We start from the raw sequence: 26,471 nt of genomic DNA, 5'->3' as shown, positions 1-26,471 counted from the left end.
ATTACAGGAAAATAAATATATTTCTTCTAATGCAATCTTGGTTGGTAGGTCTAATTAGCAGAAGTTACCACTAACGGCCTCCATAGCCGAGTGGTCAGGAGCGCGAGTACAATAGCACACGCTCTTTGAGTAGACCGGGGTTCAAGCCTCTGACTGCTAAATACGGTCTATCTGCCAACCCGCACTGGATCAGCGTAGCAGATCATGGTCTATTTCCCTCAACAAATTGTTGAGGAGGCTTCCATCTTGCAGTGGATTGATAATGCCTGCTATTTACTTTACCATTAATGCCTTTATACTAAGAGTTTTAATGGTAAAATCTTTAAGCGGATATATCTAAAAACGTCTGCTAATCGCCGATAATGAGTAAGGTATAATCATATATACCTTACTCATTTCCAAGAGCACTTTATTCATTTCCAGGAGGGCTATAATTCGTTTTACTTAGGCAGAACTACTTTAGAAATATTAGGAACATATTGTATCTTGTGTCCTGGCGGTACAAAAGTCTCCTTTATATCTGTTTATTTACTCTTAGCTGCTCAGATAGCTATGAGTGTAATGTGGGGTTTCGTAAGGTAGCATTAAGGTGTTTTTTGTTGTATGCTATTCACTTTTCAACCAGGGAGAAGCACACGAGGAAGGGAAGGTCCTCCCTGGTTCCTGTCCCTACCACGAGGAGGCTGGTGTTTGTCTATGTGTAACACATGTGCGTAACCTCTCTATAAGAGCAGGACAGCAAAGGAAATAAAGAAAGAAGGTGCAAAAGAAATAAACAGCAAAAATCTATAAAAAAACTAGAAGAGGAGAAGAAGGAAGACAGGAAAGATGAAAAGAGACAGCGAAAGAGGAAGAACCAGACCTCAAATCCCACCTCCAGATAGAAGTCAGCAAATAAAGGGAAAGGAAAAGGAAGCATTAAAGGAGTAGAAGAATGTGAAATGAAAGAAAAGAAGACATTTCTCAAGGTATCCCGCATCCAAAGTTAGAAGTCAGCAGGGAATGACATCATCACTCAGCATCTGTCAAAGTTGAAAAAGAACGGTCCAGATGTATGGTAACGTCATTATATTAATATGATAACGGCTCCTTAGAGTAATTTATATCTGCAGAAGTGTGAATTTATGGGCCGATCTGCATGTTATGCGGACTGAAAAACCCGGAATAATTCACGAGGAGGGAACACTACTCCCTTCGCCTGAGATCGGTAACTTCAGACTCCATACAAGAGGACATGAATGGTCCACTATTTCTCGTGTCACTTTTCAACACCTTATTGACTCCATGCCACATCGTATCTGCGTGGAGTCAATAATTCGGCAAAAGGCAGTTCATTGCGCTATTGGCTTATAATAATACCTTATCTGTATATGTTTGGGACTTTAGAAACATACAATTTGCGCATTTCTGTCTCAGGGCATGAAGCTTTTTAAGCACTTTTTGTTAAAATAATGGGATATTATTAATTAATATTAAATATTTCTCTCCAAATTTGTCGCTTCTTATTGATCCATAGAAAAAATTTTACGTAACAGCAAAACTTGATTGATCCAAATTTTTACTGTCCTGTTTAGATGACTCCCAACAACTGACAAGTTGTTTGGCTGCAAGGGAACGACGCTATGAACTGATAAGAGAAGAAGGTTCCCGTGTATCTGAACATTTGTGGATCCCGGAGTGCGATGAAAATGGACTGTATAAACCTAAACAGTGCAAAGGAAGCAAGTAAGTTAATTGTAAAATCAATTTAGCATTGCGTTGTTACTCTTTCTTTCTTTCCAGAGTAGATATTCTGACAATCGTAGAACTAAAATGCACAAGTTAAAGAAGGGTCAAATTCTACTGCGACTAATTTGACTATACTAATATATGACATAATCTTCAAAATGTAGTAATCGCTGACCATTATTTTCTGATATTCCGAAATTCGTTTTATACGTGTTAAAACTATGTGAGGAAAAGAAAAACCCTGAATACCGCTTACAAGAATGTCCGACAGCGGATTTCGGCCAGTCATCCATATGTAAACCCCCTTGAAGTAGCACGCATCGTAATAACTGTGATATTTGGTTGTATCATATTCGGGAAGTGTAATCATTTCCTGATTACATCGTACATGATTATTATCTTCTAAATATCAATAAATGACGCCAACTGTTGGAAATCCATACAGTTTATTGCTTATACGCTATGTGCATGATTATTACATATCTCCACATCTGAGGGAGGGCCTCTGAGGTTGAGTGGATTCACCCTCCCCTCCCATTGGGAAAGGTGGCGAGAAGAACATGAGCCGTAGCCGAGTGGCCAGACGCGAGGGTGCATAAGTACACGTGCCTTGAGTGTAATCGGGGTTCAAGTCCGTGACTGCTAAATACAGTGCTGTTTCTTATATTCTCTCTACCCTGTGAACTCCTCTGACCGTGTGGTCGCCCAGGAGTATAAAGATTTATTTTTTTTCTAAAAGACCTCGAGATGAACTTGAGGTCTTTTGAAGTAAAATTAAACTAGTTGAACTCAGGAGAGGGTGTACTGTATTTTGTCTTCCTCCAAATAGACAAGCCAGCTGTAGAACACATATTACAGGCACGTTAAAATGATGTCCCATGTACTGTTTTTGTACTAATTCAGAATCCTGTGTGTTATAAAACTTAAAAGATAAATAGTCAGTTTATCTTTTAAGTTGGGTTTTCTCGTTGCGGCAATTAGTTTCTGGTGCGTCTTTCTGTGCTAGCAGGGCCGGCAAAACGGTAAAGAGCCCGGGGCGAGTGGTTCTGTTGTGCCCCCTATTCCACTTTATAAAATTTATTTTTGTGGTAATACCAAGAAACGAAATATTTAGATTTGTTTTCTTTTAAAATAGGTTTTAAATAAAAATAACTAAATCAGTAAAATAAAGAATTATTTGGCAATAAAATCAACTTTTATTAACTAAATTATAATTATTTGAAAATAACTATATTTGGCTATAAAATTAAATACTAACATTTTAAGAACTAAATAAAATCTTATTTTCGAGCCTTTGTCCCAGCAAAATGCATAATGATTGGTGTTATGTCAAGCTTAATGACAGAGCATCTTGTCTGTCATTTTGGACTAAAGGTAACTTTTAATTAGTTTCAAATTCAGAAACTTCTTTCGTTACTGGCAGCCGTTACTGTAAGGTCAGTAAAATACTTAGCGCCACCAATTGGGAAGGTACAGCTCATATTTCTATCATGGATGAATTGAAGAGTGTCTCTCGTAGTAAATCTTTCACAGTAAGTAGAACAAACGAAGATTTTTCATTTCACTGTGACTTTCTCCCATGGAATCACAAATGTCTATTCCTTTTTTCAGAATGGTTACTATCGGTGAAGATGGAGATCACTGTGATAGAATCGGAACGAATCTGACAATAATAAATCTTTATTATTATGTCATCGAAAGAAAATTTACAAACATTAATGCCGTTTATGTGGCTGCTACTTTAACTCTTATTGTCCAGATGGGAAGGAACAACTCGAAATGCATCTAAATAATTGATAATTTGATAATTGATAATTTATTTATCCCTATTTTGTGTTACAATTGTTGGGAGATAACAGCAAGAAGGGAGGGAGAACACATAAGCCAGAGGCTTTTTAGGGGGTGTTCCCTTTGAAAAAGATAACAATAAAAACAGATACATCATGAATCGGACATGTTTCTACATTCCATTACCGAGACTACGTAAACCAACCACACATGTCGCGTGGTTAACAACAGTACATACTTATAATTACATTGTGAGTACTTTTACAATAGCAAGTATGAAAGAAAAATTATGAAATAATTGCATAGAATGTTACAATTTATGACAGCTATTCCTTCAACTTGTTTACACAATTTCCAAACTGGTATGCATTGTGGAAAGTTCAGGAGTTGAGTGGAAGGTGATTTAGATCAGACCCCCCTGGTGATGTGTTCAGTCAGGAGCTTCTTGAACTTGTTTAGTGAAATGGCATTTTTGATGTTTTCAGGAAGATTATTCCAGGTTTTTGCGCCTCTGTATTTTATATTTTTCTGGCCTATGGCTTTTCTGAAAAGCGGAACCTTCAGGTTCGCTTCATTTCTTAAATTATATCTTATTCCTTCTTCTTCTATTGTTATAAAAAAGGATCTGAAGAGAGGAGGAAAGTTTGGTGTTTTCAAAGCATTGTAGACAAAGACCGCTTCAGCTTTTTGTATCAGTTGGTAGATGCTTAAGAGTCTCGCTTCCTTATATCTCGAAGTCACCGATGCATTCCAGGGAAGGCCCAAAATTGAACGAACACATCGATTGACAATTGAATTGATTCTCGTAAGGTTATATTGACTGGTCGTACCCCATGAGATGATTCCATATGTGAAGTGAGGCTGTATTAAGGAAAGGAATACTAGTCTGAGAAGGGAAGGAGGTACCCAGGCAGAGGCTCGGGCGAGTATTCCTGCTAGTGACGAAGTTTTCTTTCGTAAGGTGATCATTTGTTTATCCCAACTCAGCTTGTCATCTAGCCAGATTCCTAGAAACTTGGTATCATTCACCCTTTCCAGTTGTTTTCCTTTGTATGTTATTTCGAAATCAATATTCAATGGTTTATTTTTCGTCCTAAACACCATATATTTGGATTTTTCTGGGTTTAGTATCAGCTGATTCTTTTGAAGCCAACTATGCATTTCAGAGAGCAGGGCAGAGATCTTGCATTGAAGTTGGTTAGGGTCTTTATCGGTGATTAGAATGGAAATGCCATCGGCATACGCTGCTAGGTGGGAAGATGGAAGATGAGAGAGAAATTCATTAATGTAAAGAACAAATAGGATCGGTCCGAGAAGTGAGCCTTGAGGTACTCCCCTAGAGAAATAAGAAATGTCTGAAAAAGACTGGTTTGTTTTAACGACAAATGGCCTATCACTAAGGTAGTCTTCAAGGAGAAGGTTAATTTTTCCTCTCAAGCCAAGATTGTTGAGCTTGTTGAGTAGGATATTATGATTTATGCAGTCAAAAGCTTTTGATAGGTCTAGAAACAGTGCTATTGCATAGTGACCCTTTTCAAGACAGTCCGTGATCCTGGAGCAGAAGTCAACAATTGCCAGGTCAGTGGATCTTTTTGAACGATAAGCGTACTGTTGTTGATGGATAAGCTGATTGACTTCCAGGAAGCTCATGAGTCTGCCGTGAAGAATGTTTTCGAATAATTTTGCAAAAACTGAGAGTAGAGCTATTGGACGAAAATTGTTGATAGAGTTACAATTTTTCCCCTTAGGAACAGGAACAATGACTGCTTTTTTGAATTGAGACGGGAATTTACCAGATTGAACGGAAAGATTGTAAATATACTTCAGTGGTGTTAGAATTGAGTTAAGGACCTTTTTCAGCAGAGCAGGAGATATTTCATCAAAGCCAGGGGCTCCCTTTTCTTTTAATTGATGTCCTGCTTCTAAAATCTCTTGATCTGAGAGCGGAGCGAGGAAAAAAGAGCTCCTCATTGAGTGCTTGACAGATTCTTTCGTTGCATTATCTCTAGAGTCAACTTCGTCTTTAAAAAGGTTATTCACGCTTGAGATAAAGTGATTACGGAATGCTGCGGCTTTTTCCTGGTCATCCGAAATGAGTACCTCGTTCTCAACTACATCTCCAACGTAGCTCTGTGGTTTCGTTTTTCTTCCAGGTAGTAGCTTGTCCAAGACTGCCCACTTTTCCTTGCTTGTAATGACGCCTTTAAGTTGAGAACTATAATATTTCCTTTTCTCCGACCTAATACTGTCGGTGACTTTGTTTCTGTACGTTGTGTATTTGTTTTTATCCTCCTCCTTTCCTGTTTCTCTAGCAATTCTTGCAAGTTTGTCCCTTTTCTTTAGCATGTTACAAATTTTGTTTGACATAAATGGGCATAATTTCCATCTTGGCCTAGTGGTCTTTTTATTCCCTGGGATCCTGATGTATGATGCGCATTTTTCGTAACTATTTAGGATATGCTCAAAGAAGAAGTTCGTCGCAATTTCAGGATCATCTGTAGCAGCCACTCCATCCCACGAAGACTGCTGGAGATCATAACAGAGCTGATTGAGAGAGCCTGGAGTCACAGATCTATGAGTGTGCATGATCTCTTCCACAATTTCTTCATTTTCAATTACCATTAAGATGGGACGATGATCAGAAATGGTTGCATCCAGTACTGCATAGGTTAGTGAGCATTCCCCAATTGCGAAGTCAAGAAGGGAATTGTGGGACTCTCCCATTCTAGTCGGGATAATTCCGTCAGTCAGAAGAGAAAAACCATTGGAAGAAATGACATCTAGGAGGTCTTGCACTTGAGAGGAAGAGCTTTGAAGTATGTTAATATTAAAGTCTCCCATCAGCAGAAGACTAAGGTATTTGCTTGTGAAGTGAGATAGAATATTGTCAAGAGTTACAAGGAAACTGTTGACTGAAGCTGAGGGAGGTCGGTATAGACACCCAATCACCAGAGAAGAAATGCGGATAAAAGTGATTTCACAAGCTTGATCAGGCAGATTTGTGATAGGAAAGGCAGAGCATCGCAGATGATTGTGAACGTAAATAGCAACTCCACCCCCTTTAGAATCACATCTGCAACTGTGAAAGAGAGCATAGTCTTGAAATCGGACTGAAACTTCAGGGGAGAACCAGGTCTCAGTAAAAACCATTAGGTCTGGATGGAGATTCCATGATGTCAGTTGCGCGAGGATTTCATCATTATGTTTTACAAGACTGCGTGCGCTCATATAGAATACAGTAATTGCATCTTTTGATGCTGTAGTAAGGCATAAGTTATTTGGTTTAATTGTTGGCAAGTGACATGGCAGAAAGGTATTTTCACAAGAGTTAGAGTCATTGAAATTCTGGTAGGATGAAGAGATACATGAATCGTTTATAGAAGTTCTTCCCAGTTCAGATTCCAGAATATCTGAAAAATGCTCGATATGTCATTCCCGTTGACTAGTTTCAATTGCTAAGTCACTGGCTGATGCCCCAGTACGAGGAAGAGGGGGGCGTCCATAGAAAGGCCGAATAATGGCTCCCTCAGGCCAGCAGTGATCCTTTAGTAATAGATCAAAATCCGTTTGTTGACACTGAATATAGAAAGAGCTGTACGAATCGTGTTTGGAATTCATTTTTATTACGTTTACTTCTATCTGCAGTTGAGTTCTGATATGCTGCTCTACTTCTGTACCGCACAGGTGGGGTTCGAGTCGCGAGACGAAAATACTCTTGGTTGAACTTTTAGTTCTTGGGACTGCTCTGATTGAAGAGTTGGTAGCTGTTCCCACAACAGCAGGGGTGTGTCGATGTCTTCCTGCCTGATTATAGGCAGATTGATTCCGTTGTCCTCTGATGTTATCTGCCTGCCTCCTGGAGAAAATGACATCTTCTAGGAGTGGATTGACAGATCTATTGCCATATTTACACGCTTTCTGAGATTGACTAGTAACTGGGCCATATACTGGAGTATGTGGAGGTTCCTTTACAATAGATGCATAAGTGGCTTCTGCTATAGGAGTCGGTTGAAATGTGGGATTTGCCATAGATTTCGCCAAGTTTCTTGTAGGACTGGAGTTTTGAATAAGTTTACTGGAGTTTTGGATAAGATTTGTTAAATCCAAAATTTTTTGTAGTAAGATATAATTTATTTCGCGAAGTTGGGCGTTTTCTGACCTGATTTTTTTAGTTTCGTCAAGAAGAGAAACCATCATGGATTTTTGAGTGTCCAGGATTTGAAAAATCATTTTCGTGGTCATCTCATTTGGCTTTTCAACTTGTGAGACTTCGTGGTTAAGAAGGTGAGAGAAGGAGCAATTTGTCTGCTCTGATATCACGTCATGAGGTATGTCCTCGGATGGCCCACTCTGTTGAGTGCCATTTGACGATGAGGTGAAACACTGAGATTCGCCGTCGGAAAGACTTAAAAGATCCGTTGGGGTTGATCCTGAGTTATTTTCATTTTTCGTCTGTTTTTTCTTCGTCTGCCTGTAATTTATGCAACAGGAACCTTTCCACGAGTCGATAGCTGCCTGTGACATCTTTTTCCAGTTTACGGTTGACAAATCTATGCATTTTATACAGTACACAAGACCGCATTCCGCATTGCACTGGAGGAAGTCTTTGCATTTCTTTTTACACATATGGCAAATAATTTGCACTTGCGGAGCCATTGTAATTAACAGTAAAACAATAAATTTCTTTTTTATATTAAAATGAAAATTAAATATGCAAGGTAAGATGAAACATTAAATGCAAAATATAAAATATGCAATATTCGAAACAATATTATTGCTATTTGAACTAATTTTACAGTTCAAATAGCAATAATATTACAGTTCAAACAGCAATAATAAAAGAAAAACATCTTCGCCTTTAAATATGAGGTTCTGCATTAGGCTAGCGCCAAATGCGCATTTAATGAAATTACAAAAGTACCAGGCACACTCCACATACGGGGTATGTGGAGTGTGCCTGGGTGTATCAGACGTGAAAACAAATTATTTCAATAAATGAATAAATAATTCTTTATTATCCTCTTTGTTTTGCGCACCATGTACAATACTTCATTTTTTTAGGATGCAAACATGTAGAAAGCAGATCGTTTGTACTGTTTAATGGGCAAAAACTCCCTATATATTTTTAAAGGTTAAAGACAAAGATTTTCTCTTCTAGTACCTCATTTAATTAAACTTCACCATCGTCTCAACTCAAAACGCATTTTCGCTGTCTTTATAATGAATTGTGTGTGTGTCCTTCATTTGTTGGTTGTCTTGTGAATTCACATTTATTCCATCTGTCAAATTGTATTTATCGCGATGTTAGTTAAGTGTTGCCGCTGTTTTCTTCTTTTCTTCTTTTCTTGTTACATGTTCAGCAGTGAACCTTTCGAACTTTTGTAAGGCCATGGCCAAAAACTAAATACCAATATCTGTTATACATTATCAAAACAGTTATTGAATATGCGTTTCTTTACGATATTGGCCTCGAGCTTTGCATCTGCAAAGGTAAATCATATATTATTCGAAAATTCTCAACCAGGAATCGAGTTTATGAATTAACCAGAATATTAATACGCAATAACCATTTAATGAGTTAATTTTTAAATATGAACTTAAGTAATTTGATGCGTTTGCGCAAATCACTGACATTGTAAATCAGAACATTATAAGAACAACGATAACAGTTGAACTAGTAGTGTAAATAGATAAAAGAGTTTAATATGCAGTTCTTTTTTCACTTCGAGTATCCGCGATGTTGTTGTTGTTATTTGGTTAGGTCAACTTGTAGGTAATTATTATTTTATTCATAGCTAGAACTGGAACGAACGCCGTTTGGTTTGATATATACAATATTTACTGTTTAAAATTAAACTCAAAGCGTTTCGCTTGTCGTGGCACGGCGCCCCATCAAGGCATTGCAATTGATTGTACGGTACATGGCCGTCGCATCGTCACCATATAGATTGTGACCATTTAAGTTACTTGGCTTTAATATGCTTATGCGCCGCCGATTATATGTAATTTGCAGTTGTAATTTGTAACTGCTCACCTTAGAGCCCTCGTGGGTAGCACAGTTGGTAGAATCACCTACCAACTGTGCTACCCACGAAATCTACTCATTGTCGGCTGATTACAAGACACTCTACAAGCAACATGACGGGAAGAACATCCTTCCTCACGTAAAGCAACAATAGCACTCTTTCTTCGTGGCGTCAACCGGACGTAACTAGCCATCCTGACACAAACAAGGAATGACTGCAATTCTTGCAGAGCGTGCTTATATAGCTGAAAGTAACAGCTGATGCAATATTACGTCATCACCTATGCATGTCACTCTTATCTGATGCAATCTGTAAGAAATATTGCCATATACTTACATTATCCGGACGACAATTACAATTTTAAGGGGGTGATGCACTTTCTTTGAACACCAATGTATATACAGTATATGAGAGTTTCCCGCCTTGGTAAGATCGGCAGTAGGGAAACCGTACGAGGAAAAACATCGATCACGTGGATATAGAGCTTGGTAACCAGGCCCATAAGAAAGGACCTGATTGAGGTTTATAAGGCTTTGAGAGGGGTTAGTAAAATGAGGCTGGATTTTCATTGTTATAAAGAATTCCAGAACCATGGGGCCATAAATTCGACGTTGATTGAAACTATCAAGAATGCCTAGATCTTTAACGGTCTTCAAAACTTATGATGATAAATAATCAGCATTTATTCTTGGTTGCTCTAGTAATGGTAGAAAGTGTAATCTGTTTAAACACAAATGTGTGTGCATATATATATGCTGTATATATACGATAATACCTTTTAACAGTTCCACTAGAAAGGCGTACAACAGATAGGAGTAAAAAATATATACTTAATAATAATAATAATAATAAAACAGTAATTATAATAATGGTAACAGGATACAACCCAGCACCCCGTGCACCTAGATCTTTAACGGTCTAGACTTTAACTGTTCCTATCACGGGGCGGAGAAAAAGTTTTATAATAATAATAAACAAATTTTCAACTAATCAAGTATGAATTACGGGAAAATATGTTCAAGTGCATGGCAATGATGGATTCGTTGCAGCTAAAAGAAGGAAGTTTAGCTTGTCATACCGAAATAATGGTCATTGAAAATAGTCCGAGGTACTTTCAGCAACATATTGTTCTTTGATCAAGATGTCCATAAACCGCATATCAGCATGAAGAGAATAGAGGTGTAGAAATAGACAGCATTATTAATGAAGCAGTTGTGTAGTGTAGTTTTCTTATGTGGAGAGATTGGATGTAAGTATAGGAGATAGTCTCGTGGCATGCTGTAGTATCCTTCATCATTGAATAACTTTCCAGATTTCATCTGGGCTTGATAGAAGCTTCAGAAACCAGCCAATTACTTTCAGTCGCCATTTAATCATAACTGTTATCTTAAGTTGCTAGCTAGTATATTTGATGTGTAAGAGTGGGTCTGTGGTTAATGCATTTGTGCTTTGAACAAAAATAATAAGTACTCACAGAAACAACTGGTTGTAGGCCTGATTCAGAGCCTGAAAAGCAAAGAATGGAGGCATACATAAATAATGGGACGGTATGAGCCGGGTATTAAAAATTAACGCAGTTATCGTTTGAAGTAGGAACTGCAGAAAGGAAATTTGTACTGTATCAAACGCCGAAAATATATGTAAGAAAACAGAATGAAGATTTTGCTTTTGCTGCCAGGAGTTATAATTTTGTAGAAGCCAGCTGAATTAAACAGGTTTCTGCAGAACGTCAAGAGATGCCATATCGAATTAATTGAAGTCTGTGTAAAAAGACATAACTTGATAGATTTTGCAACAGAATTTGTGTAAAATATTTTAAGCAACGACGAACAGATTGAAATGGGGTGAAAGTCAGTCGGAAGTCAGACTGGAAAACTTTGCGATAAGTAATACACGATAGCATTTCTATTCTGGAGGGAGAAAAACTTATTTTAGAGACTGATTTGCAAAGCTAGAGTAAGATAGCCAAGAAGAAATGACTGGCAATTTTAATAATATTCTTAAGTTGAAGAGATTAAATTAAAATGAAATTACAATATTACAGAGTGTTGATTATAGGCAAACAGTAATTTAATTTCTGTAATTTATAAGATTTTTTTATTCTTGAACAGAATAATCAAGTTTCTGTTCCACGGATATGCTCTGGGAGGAAAAGGTACAAATTTTGGACAGTATTTATGGAAATGAAGAACCAGAACAAACGCCTTCCTGGGGGAAGGTTTGATAGAATGAAAGAAAAGTTTGAAATAAAAAATATCCCTTTCCGGTTAAGATATTTAGGGATGATGACCAATAGAATATTGCGCTTCGCAACTTTCATTAGGAAGGATATATCGACTTGCAGAGAGCTATGATCAGAATCAAAGCAATAGGGAGAGTTATTGAGAGAGAGAGAGAGAGAGAGAGAGAGAGAGAGAGAGGGTTGTAACAATAGTGAAGACTAGCTAAACTTGTACCAGACCTTGTAGGAGGGGAAGGTTCAGCATATCACATGATCTTCATCTGATCTATAAAATGCTTGGTGCATCAGACAAAGGAAGCGTCCAGTACAAGAGTATAATATCCTGAGGCCTAGTGATAGACATCACCTACGCGCTAAAGTCCCCTAACGCAGGGGGTGGCCAACTTAATTTGTGATGCGATCTACTTTTTTTTTAAAAAATGTGCCTCGATCTAAAATTTCAAGAATTTCATTGCAGATGGGTAAAAAAGTTAATCAACACATATTGAAATATATTGTTTATAAATTTTAAAATTAAATACAATTCAGATTTTTTTTTAAATTCATACTTATTTAAATTTTTAATTTATGTGAAGTTTGGGTCATCTGTCAAGCTTTCAAAATCGGGGATATACTGTGATAAGGCCAACCGTAAAGAATCTTCTGTGCAAGTCCGTAAGAGTAGAGCGATTCTTCTTCTTTTTTTGTTTCAAATACGAAAAGGCCGATTCACATAGATATGTGGAACCAAAACAGGAATTTAAAAGTTCACTGCATTTTTTACAGTACTTTTCTCGGCAAACATATTTCCAAAAGTCTTTTTTGATGATGACCTGGCTTTTAGGAAGATATCGTTTCCCAATGTAATATTTTTCTCCATATAGTAAATCTCAGCGATTTTTTTCTGCAATTTGTTTCGTATCCAAGTTGACATTAAATGGATAAGAAATATATTGAACAATATCTTCAATTGTTTTAAAGTCACTGAATTTGGTTTCAAAATCATCCACCATCCACAACTTTCTCAATTTCAGAAACATATTTCTCACTATTAAATTCAAAAACAAAGCTGAGTTAGGCTCAATTACAATTCATTTTTGCAAATGATCTTGCATATTTGCAAAATGATAGATTTTTTTTTAATGAGTTCCTTAGCCATTGCCAAAAATTGATATTTATAGTTAATTAATTGATTAGTAATATTTATATTACTAATCATGTCACCCACATTTTTTTATTTTTTCCTTGTAATTCCAAATTCAGATCGCACAACCACTCCGTATCAAGTAGCTGCTGATAATCATCAGCAGCTACAAAATTGAGAGCCTTTGATCAACAAATTTTTAAATTTCATTCAACAAATTTCGAAATCTCTGTAGAAACTTACTCCGACTCAGTCACCTCACATCTGTGTGTAATATCAGATCTGGTTCATTTTCATCAATTTGCATTTTGAAAAATCTCCTTTGAAGAGATTATTCTCTGATGGAATTCACGATTTTGAAATCTACGTATGTCCATAATACTTTTAGTATTTAATCTTTTGCTGGCTAACACTTGTTGGTGGATGATACAGTGGTATTTTGTATGCAATAAAGATTTCTTCTTGTAATTCAAAAAAATTGGGAATTCATTATCCTTTTGGCGCAATGATGAATCCGTTAAGATTCCCCGTCATTGCTCTAGCTCCATCTGTTGTTATTGATACAAGCTTAAATGGTGGTAATTTAATTTTTTCAATAAAATGTTTGAATGAGTTAAAGATATGAAGACCTCTAGCTCTTTCTTATAGTTCGTTCTCTCTAGTGGCAGAATCATCGAAAACCATACGAATAAAAACGAGCAATTGAGCTGTATCGCTGGCATCTGTAGATTCATCCAGTTGTAAAGAAAAGGACACACAATTAGCAATATGAGCACGCAATTGTTCGCTCACATTTTTACTCATTTTTTCGATGCGTCGCATCACAGTATTTCGAGATAACTGCAGATCTTGAAGAGCACTTTTAATTTCATTTTTGTTCTTAAAATTTTCAAAAATGGAGAACGGTAGGCAACTACATGCAACTATGAGTACATTGCCTTCGTCGGTGGCACAGTTTGTAAAATCCCCGTGCCGCCCCATACCGGGTGGAAAAGACCTGGGTTTGAGTCTCGTCGATGACTGGAGGAATTTAAATATGGTTCTTTTTCACAACGTGGCTAAGTTAGTCTGTCTCAGGCGAGTGTAGCATGGTTTTTTCTCCTGGAAACTTGAATATTTCGTCCAGCAAACAGAAAATTGACCAGAGAACACACGCAATTTACAGACAGTATATACGGAGCAATGTGGCCATAGTCGCTGATGCTATTAAAACTACTACTACAAGCAACTACAACCAATACTGGAGGGAACTTTACACTGACTCTTACCTCTAAGGTGTTAAACGAGAGTGTGTTTACTGCATATTGTTGAATTACAAGGAAGCCCCTTGTAATAAAGCTTCAAGCGCCTTCACCATTCTTTATATCATGACAGGAGGATACAACGTTAAAACAAATTATATGCAAGGGTAGCAATCTCACTATCAGAAGTAATCCACATTTACTCAAGACCAAGGAATCATAAGCGCTGGTAGACAGCAGATCAATGGGCGTTGAGATTTTATTCGATGTTGTACCAAAAGGATACTCCGCGCATTTCGGTAAAACATCGCAGCAAATTTATGATCGTTATTTACTTCATTAGACTCAGTAGCGATTCAGGACATTTTGGCTTCCCGAGCAACGACATATTCCAAGGTTTTCCTCTGGTTTTATGTTCCATAAACATTCATGACATTCCTCCTGGTTTTTCATTCCCCAAACGTACATATGGAGTCATGGAAGTTGACTCCTCATGGCTAGGTTGCCTTGGTAATTGAAAACAAAAGCTGAACGAACTTTACGGAAGTTTTATAAGGGTGGTTTGAAAATCAGTTTCGTTATCCTAAAATTCGTTTAAAATTCTTTTTTCTAACAGTAATATAATTTAAACATGCGCCTTTCTTTTTCCTGGAACGGAGATCGATGCTGTTCGTTATTTTTCTACTTTCCACTCACTGCAGATTAAATTTCAGTGATTAGTCCATTCCGGCGTCGTTAGGTCCTGCTTTCCCTGCGGAACGCAGTCATACGCTTTGCGTTCGACAGTTGTTTACAAGTTTTCTTCGAAATATAAGAAATTCAAGGTAATTTATTTCAATCAATTACATTAAAACGAAATTTGGATGTCTCGGCTAATCAGTATTCATGTTAGATAAAGATCGCCCGTGTTTTTTTTTTTTTTTTTGTTTTTGTTTTTATATATGCTAAAAAAGAAATTCTTAAACATTTATTGTTAATTTCGGAGTTATTAAGCAAAATAAATCGAAAATTTCTGTAGTTTCAGCGTAATACGTTTATCCTGTAAAATGTATTATGAACTTTTGCGAGGATAAACATCCAATAACGAAAAATAGTTGCTGTAATTGCAACTTTTCTGTGGTAATTTTTGTTGCGGCAGACGATATTAATTATACAGTTCGTCTGCTGTTTCTAAATTGAAACAGCAGACGAAACAAACAAACAAACAAACAAAAAAATTGAATTAATTTAATTGTACAGTATTTGACTGACTAACGCAAAGTTTTGCTTTAATCGGTTTTCATTACTTCGAAATCTTAATTATTCAGAGTTCACATGATAAATTTCTTTATGTAATAACCTTATTTTGAGGTTAAACATTTTCCCCCTTATAATTTTAAGTGGTTTATTAGAGATAAATAATGCTGACGCCCTGAATCCCACACATTAAAAAAATTATAATAATAAAATTCGATTTTGTTTCCAGGTGCATATGTATGAGCGAAGATGGCAAAAAGATATTTGGACAAGAAGAGAGGGCCTTTGCTGAGAATATGACTTGCGGTATGTTTTCTAATTATTGTCATGTTTATCCTGGAGACAGATTCCGTTAATAAGTCACCAAATATTTTTATTTTAAAACCTGGTCTTACCGAAAAGTTTTGATATGTGTGTGTGTGATATGTTTGAAAAAATGTTACACAATAAATTCACTCTCAGCAAAATGTATTGAACGTCAGTTCAACTCCGGCAAAGACCGACCGGACGGTAATTGCCACGGAGGTCAAACAACAAATTCTTTCTCGAATACTGTATATGTTATCTTTATAGATGAACAAAGATTGATTTATTAATCAAAACAAGTTTTTTTTTTCTTAGCTAAGTAATTCATATTATGAGGTGATGACTTACATGAATACAGTGAAATAGTTACGTATTAATGTAGAGGTGACCAGACGTCCCGGATTTAAGTCGCTTGTCCCGCATTGCAAACTGTCCCGGATTGGACCTATAGCTTCCATACATATATCATGAATCACGATTTTTATTTTATTTTATTTTATTTTGCATCCTTGCGAATCTTTTTTTTTTTTTTTTTTCCGTCTCCTAGATGGTGCAAGTTAATTGCAATTTTGCTAATTCCTGTGAACAATTTTACAAAGAAATTGCAAATAATGAAGAATTATTAAGAAAAATTCACTCAGCGGAAAAATATATTTAATTTCTATTTTTTTATTGTTGAAAGAAGTATGTATTATTATTATTATTTCACAGAAATACCTTTATAATATAGGTATTTCTGTGAAATAAAACAAATATATATGAAACAAAAACAAATATAGGCTGTATTTGTTTTTTGATATGATTTTGTTTCTTGGAATGTAACTGAAGTTTAGCAATGACGTCACACGACCCAAACGACTGGTGAGAAATGTGATATGAAAATTTTAAATTAAAGCAATGGCATACGGGGCCGCGGTAGCCTTGTGACAACATTTTCGGCTTGCTGAATAGGCAAAAACCACTATTTATGAGCGAGCAGAGAAATTTCGTTTCTGCGCATGTCATGTCAGCAAGCATAATATCCAGTGCTTCAGCTACAGTATATGGATAGCCCATGTGATATATATTCCAAAAATAAAGGGAAAATAATAAAAATTGCCGGAAATCTATTGGTGTGATTTTAATGAAACATAGGAATGTCGACAAATTTTTCTTACAGAGCGAAATATAAAATTTCCTAAAGAGTGTTAGCTTTTTTTTTTTTTTTTTTTGTAAAATAATAAGAGAAGTTTACCTCAATATAATACGTAGAACACTTCTGTATAATACTCTCCAGCAATTAAAACGAAAACGAAAACCTTACATTACATTAAAAAATAATTAAAAATCAATTGAACACAATTAAAAATAATAAAAAATCAATTGAACACCATTAAAAATCAAATGAACACCATTTAAAATCAATCTAACAATAAAAAATTTATTATTTAATCTAATGATAAAAATTGCAAAACTAGAGGATGGAAATCGTTTTGCAATTTTTATCGTTAGATTGATTTTTAATTGTGTTCAATTAATTTTTAATTATTTTTTACTGTAATGTAAGATTTTCGATTTTTTCGTTTTAATTGCTGGAGAGTATCATACGGAAGCGTTCTACGTATTATATTGAGGTAAACTTCTCTTATTATTTTACAAATATTCATATCAACGTAGAACATATGGAGCATTACAGCTCTGGTTCATACTATCAAAGTGTTAGCATATACAGTACGTATATCCATAATGTCTTCATTATGCAGTACGTATATGCATAGCGCCTATTGTCTTCACCACGCCTGCCGCCAGCTAGCATGTAACAACTCAACTCTCAGGACGGATTTTCATGAAATTTATATTTGGATCTTTTAGAAAGAATTGTGGAGCATTACAAATATTATTAAAATCGGACTAATAGAAAATGCTACAATTATTATTTCTTTGTCCATCCATCTACATGTAATAACTTTTCCCAGTGGATGGATTTTAAAATTGGGACCATGTTTTATAAATCGGGCGGTTAATTGCATTGTTAAGGTATGTATGCTTACTTTGATTTATTGATATGAAAACATCTATAGCGGCACCTAACAATGGAACGTAACGAAATTGCAAATGTTGTGGTCAAATTGTATTGTTGCAACATATTTCCATCAGTAGTAACTGCAGGAAGTATGATTATGATTATTATGTGCGTTACAGTCATACTTCCTTATGATTGTGCTGATGTAAAACTATTTATTAGGGTCACCCGGAAAGTTACTTCAACTACCCATGTGTATTGTGTCTTCAAATTGCGTGTGTTCTCTGGTAGATTTGCCTGCTTTGCTGGACGAAAACCTTGCTCTCCACGCCTGAGCCCGACTGACAAAGCCACGGACTGAAAAATGCCCATAAAAGTTCCTCGCGTCATCGACGGGATTCGAACCCGGGCCTTTTCCACTCGGTGTGGGGTGAATGGTGACGATAACATTGCTACACCGCAGACACTGTGTCGATGTAGTCTCGATGTCACAATCATACCTCCTGCAGTAGTAACTGCAGGAAGTATGATTGTGACGTCATACTATTCTACAAATGGATTTCTCTAACCTCTTCCAAGCCAAGGATATTTTCACATTAACCATCTTTCGTGCGTACACAGGCTTTTTAATTTTTTTAAGAAGTGTGATATTTTATAAGTTTAGTTCAAAGAAGTATATGTATTTAATTTATATTTTGTATGTGAATATTTTTTATAAATAAAAAAATATATATGTGAATATATTGTTTTTAGGGGGAGAGTTGTAAAATCGATGTCCCGCATTGGAATACTGAGGATCTGGTCACTTTATATTAATGTGAACTTCAGTTCTTGAGATAATTTTTTTTTAAGCAGCTGTCTCCTGGAAAATATTTTATATGGTGGACGGGGAGTGTGTGAGATGTAAAGAATTTTGGAAAATACTGATGTAGAGATGTTTCTGGTACTCACTGAGTTTGTGTGGGTTAAAAAAATTGTCGATTCTTTTAATTGATGCATGATAATTATTTTTCTGCTATTTGTTTGCGGGGAAGTTTCATAACGATAATGAATACCTATAAGGGGCTACTTTACTTTAAACAAGTTTTGTTAATATGTTTACTAATATATTTTGTTATTTTTGGTGTCATTAATAACTCCACCGCGCAAATTCTCTGAGGAGTATTTCAGAAGTTTCTTCTGTGATTGCGCTGCCATGTAATCATGTACACTAGTAGATGGGTGTGTTAAGCGCCAAAGCAACTATGGCTATGAGGTATCAGTATACTGTGTCTGTAACTGGGTTATATTTTTCGATCGGTTTGCTGTTTGCTAAACAAAACACCCAATTTTTTTTTCGCGAATAAAAAGTCATTAACGCATCCTCGTTTGAGACCGACTAACTTAGCCACGTTGCGAAAAACCTCATTATACGATTATATGAAGGCGCTAGAAGAGGTTGTGCGTTCATTAAGCTAGAGATTGGGAAAAAGCGTGTTGACCACACTTCACAATATATCTCATCAAGTTAAAGTATGAGAAAGCTACAGGTTATACTGATAAAATTGTTGATATGATAGTTATTTGCATTTCGAAAACGCATATAACATTGTTCGATGTGATAGCTATTTGTATTTCGGAAACGCAGTCAACTGTTGCCGGGGGATGTTGGTAACATGGCTTACGTTGCCTTCCTTCGGGTCACCCAGAGACTGAATATTACTTTGATAAATCCTGCCCTTGAGAAATCCTCATAGCCGCAATTACAAGGATTATGGTGGTGGTAATAACAATAATGGACCAGTGGTTATGACACTGGATTGCCAGGCTGATAAACCCGCGTTCGAGGCCCGCTTTGGTGGGAGCGAACGCATGCCCATCACGCTGGGAGATCAGCATAATAATAATATTAATAAAAGAAATATAATAATAATGAACATAGCGAAAGTCGCTTCATAAGACCTACTTTCCCAAGGTTGATATGACGACTGATGCAGGTAGTGGTGCCATCTGGTGTTGCCCGCAAGAATTAACACCACCAATGGATGCAAGTCCAAGATAAACAGGTCTCCCTCCATGGATGATGTCTATTTGAGGGATCGGTTCGAAAAGTCGGAGACGGTCTCCCGAGGACGACAGTAAAGAAAGTGGCGCTGTCTCCCAGTATAGCTACCACGAGGAGAGGAAACACTTTAGATTTTGTTGAAATTGTGAAGGAGTGGGTCTATAATGTATACGATGCTGATCGTAATCATGAAGAGTGGAAATTTATCAGGCTCAACTGTGGCTTTATTCCGGAGGCTATTAACTGCGGCTTTAATGTCAACTCTAGTGATATTAATTTCAGACAGTTCCGCATCAACCTCTGTCTTCACGTTACACTCCCGGGCCATTTTTAATTTGCTAATCGCGTCAAGGATTTTTCTTTGTGTTGGCGTACTACAACTTGATTTTCTGCCAGAGGAGTTCCAAAGGTGGTTTGGGTCCATTCTGAAAAGATGTGCTCGGGCATTATATCAGAGCGTCTTTTATTATTAGATATCCTTTTTCCTTTTTTTAAATGTGATCGTACGATGTCATAATAGGCTTGCCGTTTCATACGATTGAGCTGTGCTCTAGTTTGTTTATATTGAATATTATCAAGTGGATGTTTAGTTTTTTTTTTTTTCATTCATTCTGGCCATGTAATACCAGGTGATCAACACCAGAAACTATAGAAAATGCATTGCCTAGGAACCTGGGGAGACAGATGACATATATCGACGATGCCACCTGGCCTAAGAAAACGATCCAACACATCACAAGATGTAAGGTGATCACCAGACGGTGTACACTCACAGACGCGACCGGGTCGCCAGGATAATACACCAGAAACTAGCTATAAAATATCAGTTTGTCAGAGAAAATGTACTAGGCTTGACGTAGCCCAGTGGTCATGAGCAAGAGTGCGTAGCACGCGTTCCTTGAGTGGACTGGGGTTCAAGCCCGTGACTACTAAATACGATAAATATTTGTATTGGCGATTTATTGTAAACTCTACTGACTTGGTTGTCATGCCGGAGTATAAACAGAAAATTTATATTGTAAGTACGAACCCCAAGCTGTACTAGAAACCCCAACCCACAAGCTGTTCTGGGATCACGCCATAATAACGGACAAGACCATCTCGCACAACAGATCGAACATAACTCCCGTTGATAAGAAGAAAAGGCTACCTATCTGATCGACATAGCGGTGCCCAACACTGGCAACCTCCAGAAAACTTATAAGGAAAAGATGAGGAAGTACACAGCCTTAAGACAACAAATCAAAGAAATGTGGTATATGGAAAAAATACCGAATATCCCGATCACCGTGTCAACCACTGGCATGGTGTCAAATACCTTACACAAGAGCCTAGTAACAATAGAACTCACAGAGAACACCTACAAGGAACTCCAGAAAGTCGCCGTCCTGAACACCTGTAGGACAAATCAAATTACTATATTAGGGTTACCCGTAAATTATTACATTAACCCGTATTCGTGTCTGTAAATTGCGTGTGTTCTCTGGTCGATTTGCCTGTTTTGCTGGACGAAAAAACCTGTTTCTGAGGGAAAAAACCTTGCTATCCACGCCTGAGACCGACTAACTCAGCCACGGAGTGAAAAAAGCCCACTAAAGTTCCTCGCGTCATCGACGGGATTCGAACCCGGGCCTTTTCCACCCGGTGTGGGGAGGACGGTGACGATACCACTGTGCTACCCACGCAGATACACCTGTAGGACATTTTTTCCATTTTCCATTTATTTGTACACACAATTCTTTACATTTTATATACAAGAACTTACAGAGAAGATATATATACAATTTTATATACATTAGCATTATCATTCTCATTATACCTATATATATACTATATTATATATGAACACGTGTGTGTGTGTGTGTGTGTGTGTGTGTGTGTGTGTGTGTGTGTGTGTGTGTGTGTGTGTGTGTGTGTGTGTGTGTGTGTGTGTGTGTGTGTTTTACCTGTATCAAGGGTGGCTCCTAGGCCTTAGCCCATCTCCACCTTGCACGTCTGTGGTGGTGCAGAAACTCAGCAAGCTTTTTATCGCTTGTGTATGTCCACCCTGCCATCAGGGAGCAGCCAACACCCAGGCAGCCGCTGCCTGCCCCCAGGCACAAGCAGCCAAGCCTGGGTCTACTATTACCTTAAGTGCCATGGGCACAAATCCCACACCCACCGGAGATAGTGCAATACCGGTGGGTGCCAGCAGTCCCGTCCCCAGGTTGCCCAAACCTGGAAACCAGCAAAAAAAAAAAAAAAAAGTAAATATTTACATATGTACAAAAGATAATAGGATTTTGACTCTAAATCCTAGTAATACAATTCAATTTTACATATCTGACAAGTCATCCTATTTATATTTAATGGGATACCAACATTTATATTAACTGCTCAGCTGTCAGATTTATACTCGATTTTGGATTTGAGTTCTTAGTTGAAGTCTTTTCTTAAAGACCGATTCTGCAAAGGTCTGGAAAGTCTCAAAGTTTGTTTTGTTCTCAACTAGTATTTTCACGTTGTCCTCAGCTAGATCTGGAACCTGATTAAGTAGCAATACTCGTTGGTCTGTATATTGCGGACAAAACAGTAAAACATGGATCCAGTCCTCCATTTGACCACAAGTGCAAAAAGGATCCGGCTCCAAACCTCTGTCGAAAAGTTTGGCCCGCAGAGATCCATGGCCTGTTAATAAGTACGTTGTAAACATGCTTGGTGCAAACCACGAAACAGAAGGTTGAGTAGAAGCAAACTCAACATTTTCAATATACTTCTTTGTGACTTCGCCGTGCACAGACGCATTCCATCTACTTTGCCAAATACTAATCATTTCACTCCATAATCTTTTCCGTTCTGTCTTTAAGTTACTAACTGGGTCGGTTGTAATTCCCATAATGGATACCTGCAGTCTTTTCTTATGTTTATAAATCATGCCACGGTATAAGATAAACAAATCTAAAGGCAGTTCTCCTCCAAGAATTTGGAGGGCATTGTTTGATACTGTACGAGGGGCATTGTTTAGTGCCAGAAGCATTGTCCTTTGAATTGATAGTAGCTTGTTTTTAATTATCACCTTAACGACGTTCTGGTGCCAAATACCTGCTCCATACGAAACTATAGGCAGAAATATTGCTTTATAATATAGTTTCAAGGTCTTTTTATTCAAACCCCAGTCTCTTTTGGAGATTCTTATGACCGAAGCAGTAAAATTTCTAATTTTTTCCTTCAGTTTGGTGACATGAGGGAGAAAGGTTAATTTATCATCAAGAATTATGCCAAGATATTTGTTTTGGGGAACATAAGGTATCTGTAAACCATTCAGTTGAATTCTTGGTGGTCTTCCGTAATTAAAGTGGTTTTTAAATGTCATGAAATTTGTTTTACTCGGAGATATCTTGAGCTTGTTGATGTCAGCCCATGCCACCAAATCATCTAAGATCGGTTGAATTTTGTCCTCTAATACCTTACGTGACCTTCCTTCTATGGCAATCACGAGATCATCGGCGTAGGCCACCTTTAGAGAATCCTCGTGTGATTTCGTGAGCCACTGATCTAGTACGGCATTCCAGAGGAGAGGCCCCAGCACCGACCCCTGGGGACACCTGTAGAACAGTCACAGTTCCTCGACCAACAGTAATACTGGACATAACAACCACTCTGTGCACTTGAGATTAGCACCTGTCACGGGGTGTACACGCCATCAGGGAGAAATAATAATAATAATAAAATAATATTTATTATTATTATTTTAACGGTCCCCAGGTGTTACAAAACCAAATCCGTATGTGTGTATTGTGTTGTCTGCTCACGAGCCGATTTGCATATGATGCGGGCTGAATAATTCACGGGGAACCCTATTGTTCCCTCTGCCTGAGATCGGCTAACTACATCCTCGATTGAAGAGCACTTTAGAATTTTTCCAGTCGTCGACGGCATTCGAACCCATACCTTTCCAAATGAATGCCAAGTGATGAAACCACTGTACGTACTGTCATGGAGGAACAATGATTAAGGTACTGAGAGCGAGGTATCAACCATTTGTAATAATTTCCCATATCCCTTAAAATAACGATAGTTTCATCGTGTGGTCCGAAGCAACTGTTTTACCAGCCAAGCAATGTATTGGGGAGCTCCAGCTGCATAAAAACAGCCGTGTTCAAACTCTCTCTCTCTCTCTCTCGGACAGGAATCGTGCAGGACCGACTAACTCAACCACGGAGTGAGCTGAGTATCCCGATCTTTTGTCATATGTCATCCACTAACTCAGCTCACTCCGTGGCTGAGTTAGTTGGTCTCAGTTGTAGATAGCAAGGTTTTTTCCCCAGTAACGTTACCCATAACGGTATACGTTTCGGGATCACGTGCTGGAACCTCAGTCACTTACTTGAATTAAGTCTCATCGGTACGTGATGTTTCAAAGCCATATGTCATCCACTTCTATCTTAACGAAAAACTGTTCAGCAAAGTCTGTGTAGCTGGAGATTATGTGGAGTTAATTGGTACAACACGCGGACCTTGTGAGGAAACCATTGCAGTATGGATTAAAGCACACTGCCGACTGTACATGGTTTTCATGGAATATCTAGTTGTTGTGACTCTGCTCCAGCGCTAGATAACCATTGTACATTTCGTGTACACTGGTCATCTAGCGGCCACATCGGCGATTTCATCAACAATAGTTGTTATTGGTCGTGCTCAAGCGATGTAACGGTTTTTTGACATCTCAATGGGGTACTTCATTGCCCTGAAGGTAAATGGCACACCATCCAGAGACCCATATCCCATCCATACGACTGGGCATGGTCTCTAAGCATTCCTTTCATTAGTTGTTAGGGAAAAGCGCATGCCAGAACGCTTTTTCCTAACAATTCATGAAAGTTAATTAATCCTCAAACATCCGTACACACGATTTCTCAGTGTCATTTATATGCAGTGGACAGCGGACGCTGGCGCTACCATAGAAGAAACTTCTGAAATACTTTTATGTATAATATGAACTTCTTTGTTTGTATTTCCAGCTTGTTCTAGACACATGTCGAAACTGAAAGACAGAAAGAGTTCGGACTGGATGGTCGCAGCACAGGAACATTGTACTACAACTGGTGACTATGACACATTACAGTGCGTCGACAGTGTCTGCTATTGCAGTGATCCGTATACTGGGAAGCCAATAGGAAATGCAACGCTCATCAACTTCCTGAAATTACTTCCTTGTTGTAAGTTAGAATAATTTTAATTGAAATTTTATTAAAACTTTTGCATGCTTTTTTCCATTAGTTTCCTAAATTGAAAACTATTAGAAAACCCGACATCTGGCGACCAAAAGTATATATAAAGAGAGTGCAAGCGCGAGCTATACTAATTGTCAGTTAGAACACAATATGGCAAAAATGGTCGACCATATGAAGTTATTAGAGATTTAAGCAATTTTAATAATGCTATTATAATACTTTACAGGCTAGATATAATTATATACAAGATTATTACAAAAGGAACATACAATTGAAAATATATAATCACATTTGTGATCAAATGTGATTACATTTGATACAAAAATAATAAAAACAGCGGGTGTTCAGTATGAGCCCCATGGGTAATCCTGGCAATATCCAAACGATATTCAAATGCTTATCACACTTTCCGAAAGCTTCTTAACCACCAGTTGACTGCGCGTGTAGCACAGTGGTATCGTCACCATCCTCGCCACACCGGGGGTTCGAATCCCGTCGATGACGCGAGGAACTTTAATGAGCTCTTTTCACTCTGTGGCTGAGTTAGTGGGTCTCAGGCGTAGATAGCAAGGTTTTTTCCCTCAGAATCTGGGATTTTTCGTCTAGCAAAACAAACAAATCGACCATAGAACACACACACACTCAATTAACAGACATAAGACACACAGCACGGCATATGAATTTGAATATTTGGGTGGCATAATATAATAGTTTAACCGCTAGTTGATACTGTGATTTGACTAATCCGATTTCTTCCATTGTCCAGATTGGGTAGAAGGAAGGCGGTACATGTATACGCAATTGTTAATAAACGTCATTAAAGACCACTGGAATAAGATCAGACCATATGATCTTGGGGATACCGATGGGCCATGGATTAGGAAATTGTCACAAACCTGTGAAAGTGTGGTGAGAGACATCTTGTGGGGGAAATAATAATAAAAACTACAGTTGAGAATTACCTTAAGTTTCATTAACCACATTAATAACATGTCAAGATAATTAGGAACGCGATCAGCTGCTTCGTCAGAGATTCTCGGCCTGCCGGAACTCATAAATTTTAACAAACAAGCAATCTCTAGAAAGTATTTTCGTCATGCATAAATACCTCTTCTTATTAGCTGTTGTTGTTGTTATTTGGTTTTTAGGAGCATTAGCAACTAAGGCCATATTGCTCCGGGATATGCGGTGGTCATTCCCTGAATGACCTTTCCGCATCCTCCGTATTTGGTGGTGACGGGCTCGAACCCCGGTCTAATCAAGAAGCGTGTGCTACGCACTGCTGCTCCTTCCCACCTGGCTACGGAGGCGCCTTTCTTATTAGCGATTATTTAAATCTTAGTTAATGTTTACTTAGTTCCAGTGCCGGATTAAGGCACGGGCTAGAAGGACCCTTACCTGGGGTGCCAAATACAAATCATGAAATATATATACTGTATACAGGGTGTCTCAAAAATACACGGCATAACTTCAGGAATGAGTTCCTCATATGTAGACAATAAAAATATTTTATATCAACATA

This window comes from Mastigoproctus giganteus, chromosome 14 (assembly GCF_048544385.1).
Source record: "Mastigoproctus giganteus isolate SK-2022 chromosome 14, ASM4854438v1, whole genome shotgun sequence".
NCBI lineage: Eukaryota > Metazoa > Arthropoda > Arachnida > Uropygi > Thelyphonidae > Mastigoproctus > Mastigoproctus giganteus.
This window is presented reverse-complemented; position numbering follows the sequence as displayed.